At 48.2% G+C, this 13,262-nt stretch overlaps 1 protein-coding gene across 2 annotated transcripts in view; it reads left to right on the forward strand.

Moving 5' to 3' along the window:
- zfpm2a (zinc finger protein, FOG family member 2a) overlaps positions 1-13,262 on the forward strand; it is a 108,037-nt gene that overhangs the window by 53,972 nt on the left and 40,803 nt on the right. The gene's annotated exons all lie outside the window — the stretch shown is intronic.

The raw sequence follows: 13,262 nt of genomic DNA on the forward strand, positions 1-13,262 counted from the left end.
AGGCCAGATGTGTGTCAAGGCAACCATTACTGCAGAGCGGGGTCAGAAGGCAGGCAGAAAGTGTTTGAGGTAGAAATAAGGCTCATGGCTTCGGCTAGGAGGCACTCTCACTCATTCTCATGAAGTGTGACCTCCACAGACTATTAAATCTCCTTTTACTCTCTTAGCTTTTTTTTTTTTTTTTTGTTCGTTAAACCATCGAGGTGAATGAATTACCCGAAGGCGGCCAGCTATATGGCGGGAGCGGCACCCCTACCCTGAATGAAACACGTGAGATATTGATATGTCCTCTCTGAAGTCAAATCTATTTTACCTCTCCGTCCAGACGCGTCATTCCAGATACGACTTTTCAGAGGTCAGCGGCTATTTTTGTCCAGATTGCTACGGGTCCTTTTCTCGATCCTTGGCTCAACGCCCGGAGAGCCTGAAAGTCTAACGTCTCCCCAAATTGTCTCATAGTAAATAATGAAAGTTGCCTTTTGCATTAAACTGCAGCGGGAACAGGCCACGTGTCTGATGATGGAGGGTGGTGGGACAGGACGGGAGGAGGGGGGGGGTCTGCTGGTTCCTGGAGGTAGCAAACGGTGGAAGAAAGGCCTCAGTACCCCCCAGGCCCCCGCAGGAATGATGGATGACGGCGGGAGAAAGAGCGCCGAGTGCAGCGGCAGGACAGACAGAGAAACAGGTGTGAAGCTTGAAAAAGAGGGAGAGAGTAGGCAGAGTAAAACTGAGGGGGGGCATGACAGGAAATCTGGGCATCTGCAGGACAGAGATAGCGTCACATCTCGACCGTTTATCAAAGAGGAAAGCAGATTTCACAGCCGATGGGTCGGCCGTGGCAGGTCTGTGGACCCCAGCGGCATCGGTCCACACACAGTTGTAGCTGTTGCAGACCTGGTAACGCAACAGCAACAGCATGCGCCGCATCGGGGCAGCGAACGCGCCCGGCACCCCCGTGGTCTTTGGCCTTCTCACAGCACATACAGATTCCAGAGGTTTTGGGTCGATTTATAATCTGGTTTCCACGTGTGATATATTTTAAAGACAACAAGAAGGGGATGTACGGCAGCCCGAAGGGTCTCGGACTCTGTGGCGAGATGAGCAGAGCGGCGAGGCAACGAGAACGAGCGAGCTTGAGAGGGGGGGAAAAAAATAAGAATAAACCGCCCAAGAGTTGGCGCTGTGCGGCCGGCGTCAGCTGCTCCCTCCGCCCCGATCCTCTTCCTCCTCCGCCTCCGTCTGACTGATGGAGCTGCCTGAGAGCCGTCTCATCCCTCACTTCTCTCACTGATCAATCAGACCATTAGACTCCAATTACAGCCGCAGCCCCGGTGCAGGTGAGCGACGAGCACAGTCAGGCTGCCGACAACGCCTCGGCCCCGGCTCCCTCGCCCTCTCCTCCTCGCTCCCTCTCTCTCTCAAATTAACGCAAATTAATAGTGACACTCAGACATAAATGTCTGCGACGGAAGGGGCTAAATTAACCGTCTGGGTCGAAGCTATTGAGTAGCAGGTGTCTTTTTAAAAGAGGTAATTACCTACGTCGGACAGAACCGGGGGGGGGGCGGCGGCCCCGCGGTTTGCCTGGAGTGAGAGGCCCCGGACCCGGTGAGCCCGGCTCCCTTTGTAGGTGTTAATAATTGATTGGGAGGCGAGCTATTAATGAGCAGCAGATTTAGAGCTGGGGTTGTAAATGTGTGTTGATGAGGGTGTTGCCGCCTCTCGCACAATGCCTTACCAATGCTAATTACAGGGGCTTAGTCGAGGTGCACTGTAATGAGCCTGGATTGTGGTCTGCTTGTGTTTTGGGGGCCTTTTAGTGCGAACGACATGGTAATTGTGATGCTTAGAACTCCAGACCGAGATCCATCCGGTTTGAGCTTTTCCTCCGTCTTTACATAATTGTTTTGCAAGAGTGTATATGAGCAAATTGGTCCGGATCCCAAAACATGGGCAATCCAATCGTTTATAATAACTCCTATAGTCCTGACACAATATCAATACATTGCCCTTGAATGAAAAGTCGCCATAGTCATAGTTGTGTTTGTCAATACTTGTGTATGTGATAGGTGGAATATTGTTCACATCTGCTACCTTTTTGTCGTGTTCAATTGCTCATGATACAACACAAAATTCTTGTGCTGCTTGCACATGTGCACATTGCGTTGGCGTGTGTGTGTGTGTTTGTTTTGGGTAGTGCTGTACGCCTGGGAAGTATGTGTGCGAGTGCGTGCTGTGTTTTTTGGGGCTGTGAACAGAGAGCTTCAGCTTGCAGACTACAGAAGAGCAAAAATGTCAAGATACTGTCCCAATTTTCACCTGGAACAGAGAGAGGGGGGAGAGAGGGGGAGGGAGGGAGCAGCCTCAGCCCATGGAGTGCGGTTATTGTGTAATTCAGTACGCGGGTTGGAATATGGGCCTTTGCAACTCCCCCCAAAAAACCATGCTCCAGAATTTTTGGAGTCCATCACTGAAGACATTTATCTCATCCCCCCCCCCCCCCCCCCCCGCCTCTGCCTCCCTGATATGTTTATTGTTAGCTACCCCTAAACTTTAACAAGTGGCGGCGAATTTTTCTGTTTCAGGAATTATTATTTTATCCCGTCACTGCTTCATTAATCAAGAGGAGGCATTCTAAAAAATGTTTTGTTTTGGAGGCTGCAATCTATTTTGTGTGTTTGCGCGTGTGCGCGCGCACGCGTATGTGTGTGTGTGTGTTGTAGTTAATCTGCGCCCGTGGCAGGTTTCCCCTCCGAAACGCAGCGCTAAGCAGCGGTATCGCAGGCCTATTGTTGTAGCCTCTGTCATAGCAAGGAGAGCCTGATGCAGGCCTGGGCTCCGCTGATAAGGAAAAGAGGATTCAACATGGCTGGAAAGGAGAATCAGTGGGACTTGAGAGTGGAGTACGGATGGGGCAGATGCGCTCGCGCACACACAAACACACATGCGTACGGAACCACGCACACACGTCCTACACACGCGCAGTCACACATGAGTCCACACACACACACACACACGCGCACACAAATCATCACCATCATCACACTGGCACATGCCCAGGCAATTATTTACAGTAACATCCAATTACATATGCAAGAAGGCACCCCAGGATAGGACCTCTGTGTAGCGTAGATGCTAAAGCACACACACACACACACACACACACACAAATCCTGCAAAATGCATGCGCGCGCACACACACAAACCCTTAAACGGACAAAACAACATTTAGTTTTTTAGTATTTAAAGGTGGTCCGTGCTTTATATCTCTAAGTTCCCACTGTCTTGGATGCAGGCTTGTTTTTTGGGTTGTTGTTTTTCATAACGCCAGACACTATCAGGACTAACAGGATTTGAATTTCTAGCGTTGGACACACAAATAATTTTGGCACAAAGAATGTGGCTCAGTCTAATGAAATAATGGGCCCAAATTTTAGGCGGCGAACCAATTTGTGATTGCATGCATCAATTATTTCTTGGGTTTAAACCAATATCAGAGCTGGGGTCTCTTCAGATGGCTAAAATGGTAATTATCTGGCGCTGCTCCCCCCTCCCTCTCTCAGAATCATCCATGTACAGTACCAGTCAAAAGTTTGGACACGCTTTCTCATTCAATTGAATATAGTTTTCACCAGTAATGTCGTTATTGACAGCATTTATTGAGGATTTTCATGTTACTAAAAAGGGGGAGGGCAAATTCTGCCGAACTATCCCTTTAAATCCCTTTTTTTTTACGCAGATCAAGGTGCTGACGTCCGTTTGTGGGGCAGATGGATTGCAGGCTGTGGTGGAAAGAAACTCACTACTTACTGTTTTTTTGTTTGATTTATCGCCGTGCACATTTATTTCCCGAGCCGGCTCTTTCACGGCTGGACGTCGCTGCTCCGTGTGTTTGGCCACGAAGCACTCAGTCAGTCGCCGCACTCAGACAGCTATTACGGCCACGGCCGGGCTCCACTGTTTGAGAGATAATGCATGGTTGACTTGATCTACAAGGGAAACCTGACATTTCGCCCGTTCCTTACATCACAACGCAAGTACACCCGAACTGATATGGCAGGTCACGTCCCCCCCCCCCCCCCCCCGACACACACACACACACACGATAAGCAGAGCAGGACTCACTGATTTGCTTTGCGCTCGCCGCGATAGCTGCCTGGTTTTCCTCAAACGCGCCAAGGATGCAGTGATCAACACGGATTCGACGATTCCGGCCACGTTTATGATTTTGGAGGCGACGCTGCATTCGTTTTCTTCAAACAGTTACAGCCGAAAGTAATGAAGCTCGGGTGGGGGTAATGGAGGCGGTGTTTTATATAAAATAAACCCGTCGACGTTAAAATGTCCTTTTGACTCCTCTGGCTTTCACCAAAACCAAAGCGCCGCCGTGCTGCTGCTCTTTGTGTCGCTGCATTCATCACATATAGTGACTGGTCACGTTACGGATCAAGATTTTAAATTAAAAACTAATTATAAACCTTGAAAATACAACGTCATTATATTGGTTTATCGTGAAACATTGAGACGGATCATTTTTCTGCAGAACGTGTGTACTTTTCCTTTGACACAGCACATTGAGCTGTAACCGGTTGTTGGTCTATTGATACTTTCACTCAAGCAGACGATCTGAATGCTTCCGGTTTCCTGTTGTGTGTCTAAATGTAACTCGTTTATTTGTGTAAATGAGCCCACTGTCGCAACCGTTCTCCGACATCCACATATTCTCAATGCCAAAGGTGCTTTCATCCAGTCATTTATTTATTCTATGCCACTGCGTGTAGCAGGTAGATGGAGATAAGATGAGCGTTATTGTGCAGATTTCACAGCAAGGGGACATTGCTCATGTCGCTGTGCTGACATGAACGGCTCCGTCCTCACAGAAGATGTGACCGTCCTCCTGTCAACAGACAGACGGGCTAAAAGACCCACACACAGCTCTCCGGGCGTCAGAGGGTGCCGTCATCAGCCCCCCCCGTGGTGATCAGCTTCTTTAGCTGGGCTTTAGACCGCCGTGGAGCTCAGGCCTCGCCGGCTTCACGCAGATTGCCTTGTTCCGCGGCGCGCGAGATGTCTCCCCGAATGAAGGACTCTCCCAACACTTGAATACACGGCGGAGCGCCGTTGCACCAGAGGCTCCAGAGAAGGAGGAAGAAGAGGCAAGAAAAGAGAAACAAAGTTTGAGTGGTGCCAGCTGCTTCGCCATCTGTCACTGTCACGGCCGCGCTTGTGATGTGTTGAAGTAACTTTCTTGAAAAGCGGTGCCGATGATCCCCCCCCTCCCCCCGCCATTGTTTCCATTTTCAAGCCCCGCCCCCGGTAGTCCTCGTTACGCCCCCACGACTAAGGTGGGCGACCCGAACTCTACAGTTCTCCATGTTTGGCTGAAACGTCTTGTAATTGTATATTACGTAAAGTAAAAAGCTCTCCACACCAGGCGCAGGCGGCGGGGAAGCTGGGGGGCTTTCGCTTGCTTCACCTGCTTCGGATAGTAGAAAGACTGCCACCCGACGGGGAGGCCAACCCCTGCTGGTGGACCTTGAGTCCTCGCCCTCCCCGGTCCTGGCCTTAGCCCTCTGATCCTCAGCCTAGTTGGATGGGGGCCAACCCAAAGACCAAGCTGAAGACGCCGCCGCAGGAACAAGCCAGCACACGCAGGTCAAGAAAAAGAGGTTAGCGTTGATGATAAGAGCGCTGATAGGTGCTGGAGGAGATGAAGGTCTGGACAGTGTTCATTCGCTCCCCGGTGGTCCGGCAGCACCTCATTAGATGGATGTGTATGAGGCTGTCAAAGAGGGAATATTACACCGCGGGGTCGTCGGCAAACTAATTGGGTAACAAAGACCATTTCCAGCTCCAGAAAACCATCTTTTAGCAGCGAGCGTGCTGAGACTCCGATAAGGGAGTTCACATCTAATGCATTTAGCGAGGGCCAAGTTCACCAACTTTATCTTATTTACTTAACTCGGCGTAAATATTGTCGGCCTTTTTTGCAGCGGAATTAGCCGGACGTCTCTGAGGTGAACCCGGGGATCAAACTATTGCGCACTGCAGCATTACGTAGACGCTCGGGTGGTGGTATGCAAATCAAACACACCTTTGTTCCTTTTGTCGTTAAAACAAAGCGACGCGTTTCTTCTCTTTGTTCTTCATCTGTATACTTTGCTGTTATTCTAATGACGATTCCGTACACGTCCATATTGGTATCAATATGTTATTTGCATATATAATGTCTGCTGAAATATAAAATCACACCCAGATGCTATTCTAATACATCATGAAACTACCAGAGGAGAGAGGGGAGTTCAAAAGAATATTAAAATCCAATACCTAGAGGGGTGCGCAGGGGTTTATCTAAAGTCAGGGGCTTTATTCAAGCATCATGCCTGCTATTTTATTGTTTGTCTTTATTTGCTGCCTCTGACTTCGGCGTGTGGTTATGAGAGCAGGGATTTGTTGTGACCCCATTGACTGATCGACTCCCGAGTTCCCTACTTCCTCTTTGAAGAACCCTTCCCCTTTCCCCCCATCCCCCCATCCCCCCCCATCCCCCCCACCCTGCCCCTCCAATGTTTATTTCAAACAGAGAGCGAGTGGTTCCGTCCGCAGAATACGCCACCTGACCCCCGGGGGCCACGGTAATATCCATACAGGTGAACATTACTGGCTCCGGGTTCCCCTATTATGTTCCCTCACACAGCGCCTCGCCGCTCGGGGAGGCAGCGCCAGCTTACATGCAGGAGATCAAACAAGTCCTTCCCAATTGAATTCAAATGGGAAATTTTGAGTAATTCAAAAAAGTGAGTGGTGAAGCGACAGGGCTGTTCTGTCCCCTGACCAAAGCCAAACACTAGAAGTACATGTGTGTGTGTGTGTGTGTGTGTGTGTGTGCTCACACTTCCAAGATATGATTAAGTCCTGCAGCGCATGCATTACATATTCAGCTTTCTCTTGTTTACAACTTCAAATAGTTCTCAGGACACACGCATTATACATAGTTACAGAGGTACATGCACATTTACTCGGGAAGTTGAATCAGAAATTCTGCAATACAAAGAAAGTTGGGGACTTTGTTGAGAGGTGCTGAAGGGCTGGGGAGGGAAACGAAGCCAGCGGATCGGCACAGAGCAGCGTGGGTGATACAAATGTTAAAGGAAAGGACAGGAGATCAGAGGAGAAGAACAGGTAGGAAATAAAAAAAGAGGGAAAGGAAATCACAGCAGGGATGAGCGAGGGAAAGGACGGGAGGGGAGAAGAAGAGATAGCAAAATAAGAAATTATAAATGGAAGGAAAGGAGAGAGATATGAAAGGGAAGCAGAGGTGAGAGGAGGGAACTAAAGATGAGGGGAGAAAAGGAAAGGATTAGGAAAAGGAAAAGGACAAATAGGGAATGACAGGGAAAGAGAGAAAGGGTATGAGATGTAAGGATATGAGAGAGCGTAGGAGGCAAAACAAGGAAAGAGGGTGAAGAGAAGAAAGGAAAGGAAAAGACAGACGAGAGAGGACGGGAGAGAAAACGAAGAAAGGAAGGGAGACGAGAGAAAAAGAATGAATACGAAAAGGATACAAGAGGAAGTAAATGGAAGTAAGCGAAAAGCAAACGGCAAAATAATCCATAGGAAAGGGAAGGAGGGGGTGGGTGGAGAAAGGGGTGGATGTCCTCAGGGCAGCCACAGCTTACTCTAAACTGTTTGGCTTTAGAGTTGGAGCACCTCGATGTGCCCAAAGGTCTCGAAGAATGGAGCACAGAGGAAGGGAAGCCCCCCCCCGCCCCCCATCCATCCGAAACTGCCTCCTGCTCTCGTCCCCTCCCTGATGTCGCAAGATTCCCTTTGAGAAATAACAACGCAAAATCATTTCTAGCTAATCGAGCAGGCGCTCCGTGGTCGGCCTCCAGACCACTCTGTTACGTCTCTGAGCAGAACGTGATGCAGAGCCGCCCACTGTCAACATAAATACAAGCAGCGCGGCCATTTCAACGGAGGCAAATGAGCAGGAGCTAATGCAGCACATGAGCGTCGGTGCTTACAGTCCAGTCAGCAGGATAAAAGGTGATTTAAATGAGGAAATATTTATTCCTCAAAGCGCCGCCAACGATAGCGGCCGCCAAATAAAGGCACATGCGAACAGTGATGGGAGTCCCTTTAAAGATTCCGGGGGAACAGCGGCGACTCTCGCCATTTAATCGATTTTGGAAAATGAAAAGTCAATTTAACAAAGTTGAAAAGAGAGCGATGGGGTAAGGGAGGAAGAAGGAGAGAAAAAAAAGGCATTCTCTTGCACTCATGCAGTAAACTAACCGCGGCCCCGAGCAGGCAGAGATTTCAGCCGAATTATCTCCCACCTCACATTTGCTCTTAGGCAAGCAGTTTAAAAGCCAAGCGATTGAGCCAGTGATCCAATTTGAAATGCAGAAACGATCAGAGCAGCTTGCCTCATTTCATATCGAAATTCTCTGATTTACGACAGGGCACCAGCCAAGATCTATCTCTAAAGGGAATTAGTGTGCAGTTCCTTCATATTCCTGTTATTCAGTCTCCCGGTAGCAGATGCTGTAGCCTTAGAGAGAGGGACAGAGGGGGGGAGAGGGGGGGAGTTGGTATCTTTTCATTTTGGCAGATGTAACAATGGGACATTTAGAAGAAGGAGGGGACAGAAGCAGACTTGAGGGATGCCGGCATGTCCCACCTGACGGAGGGTGTTAACTGGGAGAAACCACGCAGACTGACCGTGGTGCGTCTTCTTTTCTTCGCCATGGCTACAGCAGGGAGAGAACACACACTGGGCTTTTTTTTTTTATTCAACTAAAAAAAATAAAAAAAATAAAGACCCTCGCAACCCATCCATCCTTGAGGCTAAGAAAATATTAATACCCAGAGCGATAACAAGGGCTAGAGGAAAATCTCCCTTAATGAAATTTCCAGTTGACCACATGCAATTTGTTTCATCGCAGTGAACAACTAATTGCAACGGACGTTATCAAGGTGTGAGTGTGCTGTCTGCTGTAAACTGACTGGTAGAACAGGTACAAATCCTTTATCCTCCCTCCCATGTTAGAAACAGAGAACATATAAACTTGACATAACCCACGCACACAAGCGGGCTCCTTTTTTATACTCTGCCGCTGGTACCCTCCGAAAAAAAAAGGAGCGCGGCGCTCCTTAAAATGACATTCACGTACAGCGAAACTTGTGAATTACGTTCAGAGGGAAACCCATTTGGTGGTGGATTAAGCTTTCTTTAAAACGAGTTTAAGTCCACAGAAGTCTGCGTGGGGGGGTTGGGGGGGGGTCCATGGCTGGGTCAGGGTTTCAGCCTCAACATAAGCCAGAATATTTCTGTCGAATTATTGTTTGGTTTCGTTTCAATTCCCTCGTCGCTTTAAACCAAACCGTGATGCATTTGACCAGAACATTTAGCGGTTTAACGGCGTTTTCTCTTTTGTTTTGCCACAATTTGCAGCAATGACCTTTAAACTGTGAAAAGGAAGGAAATGGGTTTGGAACGTGATTAAGGGCGAGGTTTAATGAATATCTATCTGCGATTCAATCGAAATGGGAACATTTGTGTTTCATTCTTTACCCAAAAGATGTCAACGGTGTTATTTGCCTGGTGTTTCTTTGCCCGGAAGAAAGAAACGGCGCTACTTGACACCGAGTGGGTGTTGAAAGCGCGGCGTGTGAAGCCAGCGAATGTGTGTCGAGATATTCAGACGGAGCGGTTTTGATCTCTCAGTTGTCTAAATCCTGCAGCTGTGGGATCACGGCGGATACAGTGCCAGTCAGTGACCTTGGTGGAGGGAAAGAAGAAGAAGAAGAAGGAGGGAGAAAAAAAAAAGCCATGGGGGAAAATAATCATTCCCACCAAGGTTTGTATCGATTTCACCTGCCCTGACCATGAAGCGGGTTAAGAGTAGCCAGTGGTGGTGAAATGGTCAGCGGCGATATCATTAGCTTGTTGTTTACACGGGGAAGCGGGGAGTTAGAGGAAGGCTGAGTGTCACAAGCCACTTTCTTCTTCACCTCCTTCAGCTGATCAGAGGATCATGGTATCAAGGAGGGATTAGTAGCGACTTGGGATTTGTGTGATTGGTTAATTTATTGCGGTGATGGCAGGTCTTTCATCTATGGCAACATTTAATCAGCGCAGCCACAGAGGCTATTACAGGTTAGCTCCTTTCTGGAGTCGGTCCGGCTGTGCCATCAGCTCTATCACAATTCCCCTGAAATTTCCAAATTATCTGGAACAGGCTTTAGCTTCTCAGTAATAAAAATTAGAACAGATTCCTGATAGAAGCTTTTGCTCACACAGGGCCAATTATAAATAGTACAGCCCTGGCTTGGAGGAGAGGCAGAGAGCGTTGAGGGGGAGGGATTGAGGTAAAAAAAAAAAAAATCCAACTCTGAGAGATGTGCGCGGAACTTATCGGGCAGCCTCTGCTCTCCGCTCTGATCCAAATCCGTGTGGCTGAAAATTTATATTAGATCTTATCGCAGAGACCTAAGTCGAGGGAAAAAAAAAATCAATGAAGGTTATCTTTTATGTTGCAGCAACTTGTGGAAATATTGATTTTCATTTTATAGCGAATTTGGAGCATCAGTTTGTAATCACTCCCTCGCTGACTACACTGTTTCGCTCACTGTATCTCTTACACGGGGAACGGTAGCAGGGCTCAGGGAGGAGAAAGAAATAAATAATAAAAAACACTGAGTATTGAAACTACTGAAGTGAAGGCAGAGGGTGGATAAACCAAACGCACTGCACAGCACAGCTCTGACAGGGATGATAGTGTGTAAACTGATACTAAACACTGTAACCCCCCAAAAACCAAACCAATATTCACTCCTTTCCCACATCGCGTCATCCGAGTTTGAAAATACCAAAAAGACAAACAGGTAACATTAAATATCTTGTATTTTATTTTATTTTCGTGACATATTTAACCAACAGGGGTCGGCGTATTTTAGCTGTAGCGCGTTTTGGACAGGAAAGCGCCTCCGTGCGTCACATCCCCTCGCCAGCAGGTGTGTGGAGGTGCGCCTCCCTCTGCTCCAGGGGAACCAAAAGGTTCTGCCCGTCGACCGATCCGGACCCCTGCAAATGTTATTGTTTTTTTAAACATTTGCATTTGCCCCCCTCCTCCCCCTTGCCCTCCGACGACCCTGCGTCTTAATCCTAAATATGTATTGTGCGGGCGCTTCTTTGTCTGCGTGACGTCTGGTACATGCGGTGTGCTCACAAAGCTCGCGGGCCGCCATTGTCGCCATCGACGCATTATGTAAATCTGCACCGGGGAACGGTCACGGGGTTCTGTTTGCCAACAAAAGGGGCGTAAAGGGAAATACTGGGGAATCACTTGTAATCAAATATAATACCCGTGGTCAGGATTTTTCAAAGTTTTTATCTCGGCAGCAACTAAAGGATTAATCCAGATTGCTGTAATAGTTTGGAGCCCGTTTCTAACAATGGGGAGACGTCTGGTTAAGGTGGTATTTTTTTTGTCCCCGTTGGCTCCCATTGAGGGCAGCTGGAATATCATGAATTCCCAGCGGCTCAGAGGGACGGAGGAGAGGCCTCTCGCTGCTGAATAAGAGATGGCTCCAGTCTGCAGATCTAAGGAAGGGTTAATCTGATTCCCATTTCAGATTGTCGTCCTAGCAACAATCAGCCGGTCGGCTCTGCGCCTTTGACAGGGGTGTGAGATTTTCAGGTTAGCCCGATAGAAGACTTTATTGTGAGGCTAATTTGAAATGTGAAATCGAGGATGACTTAAATTACAGAGGTCCTCTCTCTCTCTCTCTCTCTCTCGCTCTCTCTCATCTGCTGCCAGGGCAGGATAAGAGGATGCCAGGAGAAGGAATAAGAATATCAACAGACACAATTTACTGTCTGTGTTTGATCAGTTTGGCAGTGTAGTTGGCCAGCTTGCAGATACACACACACACACACACACACATAGATATATATATAGGGACTACGTAGGAATCTGTCTTTATTTAGTGTCTTTAATTTGCAGACAAAATCCAAACAGATTGCTATCAACTCCCTAAGATGTATTTGCTGTTAGTAAATAAATGCTCCCTGAAAAAGGAACAGTAGAGTCAGTTTGTCCTCTAGCCTCGGACCAGAAAGAGTTCACGGCGAGAGAAATGGGCGGCTGGAGGAGGAGGAAGAGGAGGAGGAAGAGGAGGAGGAGGGGGCACGCAGCCGCACTGCCTGTGCTCATCTCTTGTGCATATCTGTGCCAATTCAGACCTTTAACACGCTCAAGTGACATTTGCATTTATCCTTGAAGGTTGTTTTGCCTTCTGCGGGGGAGAGAGGAAGTGAAAAGCGCCAGCGTTTCTTCTGTTGCATTAGGCAGATGGACGGCGTCCTGTCGCCTCGGACGGAAAAATAAATAAATGAAAGTGTCGGGATTGAGCTCCCAGCGCCGCTTTCTCTAAGCGCGACTGTTTCCGTAACACCTTGATGAAGGAGCGGCCCTCCCGTCCCCCCACCACCACCTCCACCCCCAGGTTCAAAAGTATAACGGCCTCAAAACACTGACGCTTTGGCTTTGAGTAATAATAGTAAACAGTGGGATGCTACTCACACACACACACACACTCACACGCCCCACGGCACCATTTTGCAGGAGGCGAGAGAATAGGGAGCACCGGGAAACCAAATAAGACGGAGCAGGAACTCACAGGAGGATAAATAGAGCGAGCGGGAGGTGGTGACACCGTGCTGGATGTTGCACTCTATCTCACTCTTTTTTCTTCTCTTTATTTTCTTTCTTCTTTCCGATGGAATAAAACTCCCTCGTTTGACCTCTGACCGGGGAAGAAAAACGACCGTACAACATTCATAATCATTTTCTTTCCGCATATTATAAAAACCCCTAACCTCAATCGGCCTTTGAAATGGATACTGATTCTTTAAATTCTTCCCTGCCTGTTTTCAGGAAATGGTGAGATCCTGGCGATAGGGAGGCACAATGTGCCCAAAGTTCAGCGCTGAACGCTCGCTTCCTCCTCTCTGAGAGTCAGCGGCCTTCTCTTTCTTTCTCTCTTCCTTTCTTCCTTTCTCGCTTTTTAAGTAAATCCCACAAATGTTCTTCCTAATCTTAAAAAAACATCGGATCCTGAATTATTAGGGCTCAATCCTGGAGTATTATTCCTGGGCTTCGACTCCCCTGCACCCATTTGTCACCACTCTAACAACTGTGCGACCCAACACACACACACACACACACACATACACGAGCCCTGATTCTCAA

This window comes from Gasterosteus aculeatus, chromosome 20 (genome assembly GCF_964276395.1).
Source record: "Gasterosteus aculeatus chromosome 20, fGasAcu3.hap1.1, whole genome shotgun sequence".
Classification (NCBI taxonomy): Eukaryota; Metazoa; Chordata; class Actinopteri; order Perciformes; family Gasterosteidae; genus Gasterosteus; species Gasterosteus aculeatus.